The sequence below is a fragment of the Pseudorca crassidens genome, chromosome 11 (assembly GCF_039906515.1).
Source record: "Pseudorca crassidens isolate mPseCra1 chromosome 11, mPseCra1.hap1, whole genome shotgun sequence".
Lineage (NCBI taxonomy): Eukaryota > Metazoa > Chordata > Mammalia > Artiodactyla > Delphinidae > Pseudorca > Pseudorca crassidens.
In genome coordinates, this window is record NC_090306.1 from 15,691,519 (window position 1) to 15,698,860 (window position 7,342).

Here is a 7,342-nt window from a genome sequence, read left to right on the forward strand (position 1 = left end):
TTGAATTTGGTTTCTATCCCTTCCTACTAAAATGTTGCTGATAAATACAGAAATTATTGCAGCATTCCAGGCAGAGAGAGAAGCAGATCCGAGCCTTGGCAGTGATAGAGGAATTCAGAAGGTGGGGCTTGCATTCTGTTTAAATGTTAGGATTAAAGGAGAGGAGTTAGTCTGTGACGATCCTTGAGATGATCGGGTAGGCCACTCTCTGAAAAAGAAGAGAAGTACGAAAATGCATGAAATTTGCCCTTTACAAGCTTTTCTAGAATACTATTATGTATAAGCCTTCTGCTGACTTTGCTTTCTTGAAGGCAAGGAACATATTCATTTTTGTATCTGCATTGCTTAATATAATATACTGGGCACATGGTGGGTGTGCCCTAATGTTTATTCCATTAAGTATAAAGATTGAGAGCTTGAAAGGCAAAACCTCTCTCCAGCCAGTAGGACATATGACGCATGTTCTCCGGCCTGAACATGTTTGTATCAAATCTCAGTGCCCTGTAATGGCCCCATGGTGTGTAGAGGTTTGCGGGCCAGAGGTCACTGGAATCATATTCATATGACAGTCACCAAACCATTGGAAGGAGAAAGAAAAAAATAAATTCATAGTGTCATCAGTGGGGAGGCTGAACATATTTTAAATGTGGTAACATAAAGTGAAAGATATGTTCTTCTCAGCCGCCTAGCACAGGGAGATCAGCTCAGTGCTTTGTGACCACCTAGAGGGGTGGGATAGGGAGGGTGGGAGGGAGATGCAAGAGGGAGGGGATATGGGGATATATGTATACATATAGCTGATTCACTTTGTTTTAAAGCAGAAACTAACACACCATTGTAAAGCAATTATACTCCAATAAAGATGTTAAAAAAAAAAAGATCTTGGGACAAACAGTTTAAGTATTTTGATTCCCCCTGCCCTCATTTCTTTCTTTGAGGTGTACAATGATACAAACTCCCTGAGGCAAAAATCAAGTTTTACAGCTGCTGATAGCAACTCGTATCCCCATTACATATGATAGGGGCTCAAGAAATGCTTGCTGAAAATACCTGTTTGGAAGTTATGGTAATATGGGGAAGATGCTGAGGTATCTCTTTAGTAAGGAATCAATAATATATGAGTATAAGGCTTAAATGTTTATATTTCAGTGTGAACATCTCAAAAAGTACATTTGGAGTTCATAAAACCCTGAGAGACAATTTGGAACAAATGCATGTAATGATAAACGAATATATTTGTGGTGACTTGATCAGCAGCTTGAAATGTGGTTTTATTTGTATTTCTTGAGGGTGGTGGTAGAATTGCTGATGGACACTAGGAGCTTTGTATTGACTTGTGACGTCAGTGACTACATTTGGCGGCCTGAAGAACAGATTTTTGGATTTAAACCTCCACTCACAGTGCAGGGAAGTGTGTTTGCTATTTGTTTTTGCACAACATGCTTGTAAAGGATTTAAAAAAAGAGTATCAGTAGGCCAACAGATGAACGACTCTTTCCATCTGATTTGGCCATAAAGAAAATAAAATAGCTGTAGGACATAAAATCCAGCAGTTGTTTCACTGACTCTGACAACCTTTTATACTTTGTGAAAAATCATGTGAGGTGAAATTAAAACTCGTGCCTGTATCATATTGCCTTCTTTGAACACATCATCTTGCAATTACTTGTCCCTTCTTTAAGCCAGAAAGCACGTTTATGAAAGCGAAATATGTGTGTGTGTGTATATATATATATATACACATATATATATAAAAAATATATATTTAAGTACACTTTTTTGGAATATCATGCATCTAACAGGATTTGAGAGCCTAAATACTTCCTGTGGTTAATTCCATAAGCTTGCTTTGAGTAATACCCCACTCTCACCCTACCTTTTAAACATCTTTCACAGGCCTTAGCTATTTTTCCTTATCACTTTTTCTAGCATATGAAAGTTTAAACTTTTTGTTGAGTCTTTTTAATCATTTCCTTAATGTTACAAATAATGAGCTAGGTAAGATAAGGAATTCTGTGTGCAGCACTTTGGAAGACAAAATGACTTCTTGCAACAAAATCACTCAAGTGCTTCCAGTTACATAAGTGACTCTCAGGGAGTCTGGCATTTAATGAGAGACGTTAGCTTTCCAGGCCAATAAGTACCATTTAAGGAAAGTGCTGTAGTGATTTGCCATGCAATAAAGGAGAGTAATGCCTTGTAGTTTTACAGTTCCTTTCTTCCAAAGAACTTACAATGCTTTTACATAGATCATTTCCTTTGTCCTAAAAACAGTTCCTGGATACTGTTCTGTATTAATATTGTTCCCTAGGTGCCCCAAGTAATTCATTCAGTGAGTGATTATTTGAGCTCCTACTATGTGCCAGGCTGTTACTGGGTTTACAGAGCAGTATAAAGCTTCATGCATATCTCTGGGTAGCAATCTTTTGAGCAGAGAGATCTGAGCAATTATTAGAACAGAGAATGTGGCTAACAGCTATAATAGGGGTGGATGCAAATGCCATGGTATCTCAGAGAACAGAGTAATGAACTCTGGAGAAGGGGCTCTAAAGCTTTTAGAGAAGAGCAAGGTTGAACAAGGGTTCAACAGTACAACAAAATAAGCATGGAAATCTCTCCTCTCTAACTTATTTTCCAGGTGGAGACATTCTGTATGCTCAAGTTACTGCCAGAGCTATGAAAAATGGCTTAGTGGGTGGGGAGAATTTGGGGAGGAAGACCGGAGAGTATCAGAATAACTTGAGGACCTTTTTTTTTTTTTTTTTTTTTTTTTTTGCGTTACGCGGGCCTCTCACTGCTGTGGCCTCTCCCGTTGCGGAGCACAGGCTCCGGACGCGCAGGCTCAGCGGCCATGGCTCACGGGCCCAGCCGCTCCGCGGCACGTGGGATCTTCCCGGACTGGGGCACGAACCCGGGTCCCCTGCATCAGCAGGCGGACTCCCAACCACTGCGCCACCAGGGAAGCCCAGTTGAGGACCCTTGAGGAAAAAATTATACACATGTCCCAGAGATTCTGCTGTTCCCTACACTCCCTTTTGTGACCGTGTGCCAGTTAGTTCATTCGTGCTGTGCAGGAACATATCAACAGCTTCCACGCTAGGGAGCTATTTCGTCAATTGGAAGAATGAGCTTTATATGAAGTATATTATTTATGAAATCCTATTCCTAAATTATTTGCTCTGTTAGGCATATCTATTATGAATGGCAAATCTAAGGAAAATCCAAATCCAAAGAAAAGATATTATGTAAGTGAAAAAGAAGCTATTCTTTCTTAACTGAGCAGTAAATATTGCTAAGTGGAGTGGACCTGCTTCCTCCGCCATGGCGAGGGAGCTAGCTGCTGGTTGTACTTATCTTCCCTGAAGACAGAACCGGTTGGCTGTGCAACTGGTTGGACCCAGTCAGTAAGCATTTAAGAACTATGAGAGCAGCTGTTGAGGGAAGTTATAGATTTTCTATCGTTTCTGTGACAGCTCCGGTCTAGGACAAATCTTTCTTAGAGATGAGGGATGATATAGATGAGGGATGATATAGAGGGATGATATAGGGTGAGCAGTCAGGAAACCTAGATGCTGAAACCCGGCTCTGAAGCTAGATGCCCCTGTCATTTAACCATTCAGAGGTTCATATTCTTCATCTATAAAATGGTTTGGATTAAATGACACTTTAGTTCCTTCCAGCTGTGATATTTTATAATTATGCAATTATATTTATGAATGATATGAACCTTTTCACAAGCCTTTTGCGTTGGAATATTCCTTTGCTAGTGGAGTCCCCTCTTTTTCTTAACATGTTTCTCCCTCCCCACTTCCTCTGCCTGGGAAATTATTGTACATCCTTCAAGGCTCAGGGACAAATTAAAGAACTGATATATTTTTAGTGCCATCTGTGTGTCAGGTATGGCAATAAATAGGGTGACCAGATGTTCAGGTTTTTATCTCTTGCCCTGGTATAATTTTTAATAGTACCTTCTCATACTTTCAGAAGTGTCATGGTTTACATAATGATTTATGTGAGGATAAAGTTTTTACAGTGTTACTTAATTTCATCCTCACAGCAGTTCTGTAGGGTGGAGATTATCACCCCCTCTTTCCACATGAGAAGAACTATAATTTAGAGAATGTTAAGGAATGTGTTCAAAGTCTCACTGCTTATAAGTGGTAGAGTAATTCCATCCTGGTGTTCTGACTTTGGATGTTTTTACTGCACCTTGATACCCAGATCATGTCATTTTTTGTAGAAAACCATTGCAGACTCTGCTTTCGCCTGGAGACCTCTAAGTTTGTTTTTACTGCTGAAAAATCACGTGATATACATAAACATGTACATGTCGGATGCATCTCTCAATGGACTCTGTTCCATCCTAAAAACAAAGGCCCTGTCTTACTTATTACTGAGACAGGCTGGGACCTGGGACCTGGAACCCTTTGCTGCAGTGTTTGCACCTGGTCAAACGTCTCCTCAAGCAACAAAATACAAAGAAACCGTGAGGGACTAAAAGTAACTGTGTGTATGCACCCGTTGGGGCAAATTGTGGGCAACAGGATACAAAAAGACCAAAACCCCAACTGCCACTTCTGAAGAGCCGGGAGCAAAACTAGGGTACTAGGCATGATCCCTGCACATAGCACCACCAGGGGGGTGGGCAGACCACCTAAGCTACCCCTCCGGTCTGACCTGTGGACATACCCCTGCCCTCACCCCAGATAAGGAACCCACTTGTTTTCTCCACCCCCACCCCTCAGGGAGTGAGCAGGGGAAACTGTTAACTTGTTTTCTGCTCTGCACTGCTGCAGCAGGGGCCACAATTAAGCCTTGCCTGAATTTCTTGTCTGGCTTCCTATCTATTTCTATTGATTAAGGAACGCCGAGAAACCTGGTCGCAACATTAGCACATCAGCAATGTTTAGCCCACTTTGCCTGCATCCGTGTTTGTATGCACCCGTGCTGTATTTATTAGAGCTCTTGCTGACAAGGGATCAGAGGACCCCCTTTCCAGTTTGGGCTCCCCTGTATGTTAGCTTCTTTGACTTTGAGCAAGTGTTGCTTTTTCTGAGCCAGACCCTACTAACTTTCAGCGGTTGCGAGGACCAGGGCGGGTAATGTCTGATAATAAAAAGAACTAACATTTTATAGAGTGCTTCTCTTTGTGCAGCACCACACTACATCCTTTAGAAGATGATCTCATCTCGTCTTCAAGAGAGCGTCTGTGTCAGAGACTCTGTTAGATCTAAAAATGCTAACTACCCTACCTGTAGTTACAAAACTAGGAAGTAGCGGATGAAAGCAGGCTTCAGACCCGCGTGTCTGCAGATGCCTTTTCATCTGGGAATTCAGGGTCCAAAGACAAGGTAGTAGAAAGCTGAAGGAGTCTTGGGGATTCTCAGCTCAAGGGTCTGAATGTTAAGTGTTAGGACTGTGTTTTACATCCTTCTGGGATCCAGCAGCTGTTTCAGTCCCTCCATTTAGGGGCACTGCTCTCTGAAGCTGCCTGCATTGCAGCAGTGGAAACCTGGTGTCTAAGTGGGGCTCAGGAGGCCTCTTCCTGACTATGCCCTTGGGTCCTGTTGCATAGCTGGGGGCAGTATTGCATATGGTTAGAGCCTATGCTTTGGAATAGTAACCAATAATAATGTTCTCTCTCAGAAGTTTTTGCAGACACTTACCCAAAATTGCATAAATATAGTTAACGTATTTCCTGGGCTTGCATAAATCTTCCTCTTAAAAGTAAATATAAAAAGTTAAATTTGAGCAGAACAACAATAAAGAAGAAAAATCTTTGGTTGGAATAATAGTATTATTATAAAGAGAAATGCTGCCCTTTATCCAAACCTACTCTTGAATGGTGAGGTTCTGCTGAGATCACTCAGGGGCATAGAGCATTTGCACAGTGCTTTGTGTGAGGGTAGGTACTGAACAAGAATTTATTAAAAGAAAATAAATCAATGAGTGCCAGTGATTCAGATAGTTTGAGGTTACTTCGTTCAGTAACATTTGCGTCTTCTGGGGGAAAATGCCTTTATTCTGGGATTCTTAATATGAGGTCCATAAATCATCACAATTTTGTAGATGAGTTTTATAAAGCTCAGAAACTTTCTGCATATTTGCCAAATTGTGCATATAATCCTTTTTGCAGGAAACGAGTTCATAATTTTTATCTGATTCTCAAAGGCATTCTGCCCTCATATTAACTTTACCTGCTTTCTAATATCACTCTAAAGATACTATTTGGGCATTAGAGGCAGACAAACAGAGGTCTTTCTTATACCTCTTAAGTCCTACTTGAGTTGCCATCTGTCTACTTACCTACATTTAAGAGAGTTTCTTTGTTCTGCAATGAATACTGTGACTACAGTCCTCAATGAAGACAATACAGTAATCTGATTTCTGTAGGCTGGTCTGTGCCGTTCTCTTGGTACTTGGCTTCACCTCAAAGATACTCTGAAATCATTTGAAATGTCATTGCTACAGCCCTAGAAAGTTTTCCTAGGTATTTTCTCTTTTAACCATGTACTAAACTTTAACTCTGGGGTCAGTCTCACCGTAGATAAAATGGGATGCGTAGGTTGGTTGTTCATGAATAAATTGTCTCCTCACAGCTAGAATTAGTCCCCTTAGCAAGAGGTATGCTGGGCTTAGTTGAGTAAAATTTGAAAGCTACTGGATTTTAGGTAAGAGTTTTTCATCTCTACCATTAAGCACTTTCAACAGCAATACCGTTCTGATGGTGAGTCTTACAAAAATATAAGCAGTTCTCATGAAGAAAGAGAAAAATTAATGTCTGATTATTTCAGCTATGTTAAAGTAAAAAAAGAGTCTATTTTTCTGTTCACTTTGGAGTTAAATAGAAAGTATTAGAAAATACTTGGTAGCATATTTTTATCCTGTTTCGATCATTAATTTTTTAGTCTAAATATTTCTCTCTGGATGTGATCAGAGGATTGTTTATAATTTTTAAGCCACTTCAGAATGGTATCAGGATTAATTAATATGGTTTATATATCAAATTGCTTTTGAAATATTCAAGCTTTGTCTCAGCTTTTCCCCCCACTGCGTGCATGAGAAATTGTAAGAGTGTCAGAACAGTTGGCATTGATTTGTTCTTTCTTGAATTCAGTTAAGCTTATCACAAACTGTGTCATGGCCAGAGCTTAACATGTTGTTCCTCTTCCAGAAAACCATTTGCCAAATACAACACAGTTTGGATGGTGGGAAAACTCTGGAGCATTCACATTTAACCTAGACTTCTCCCCCTAATACCCACTTTTGGAGCCGAAGGAAACACGTTGCTAAATCAGCATCCCTGACTTCAGCCTTTCCCTCTTCTGAAAACCACAAAAGC

The 7,342-nt window shown here is 40.4% G+C and overlaps 1 long non-coding RNA gene across 1 annotated transcript in view; it reads left to right on the forward strand.

The window, feature by feature from the left end:
• LOC137201691 (uncharacterized) overlaps positions 1-1,552 on the forward strand; it is a 247,764-nt gene extending 246,212 nt beyond the window's left edge. The window contains exon 3 of the long non-coding RNA XR_010932281.1: positions 1,290-1,552. This is a non-coding gene — a long non-coding RNA (uncharacterized lncRNA). The remainder of the gene's footprint in view (positions 1-1,289) is intronic.
• The last annotated feature ends 5,790 nt before the right edge of the window (positions 1,553-7,342 follow it).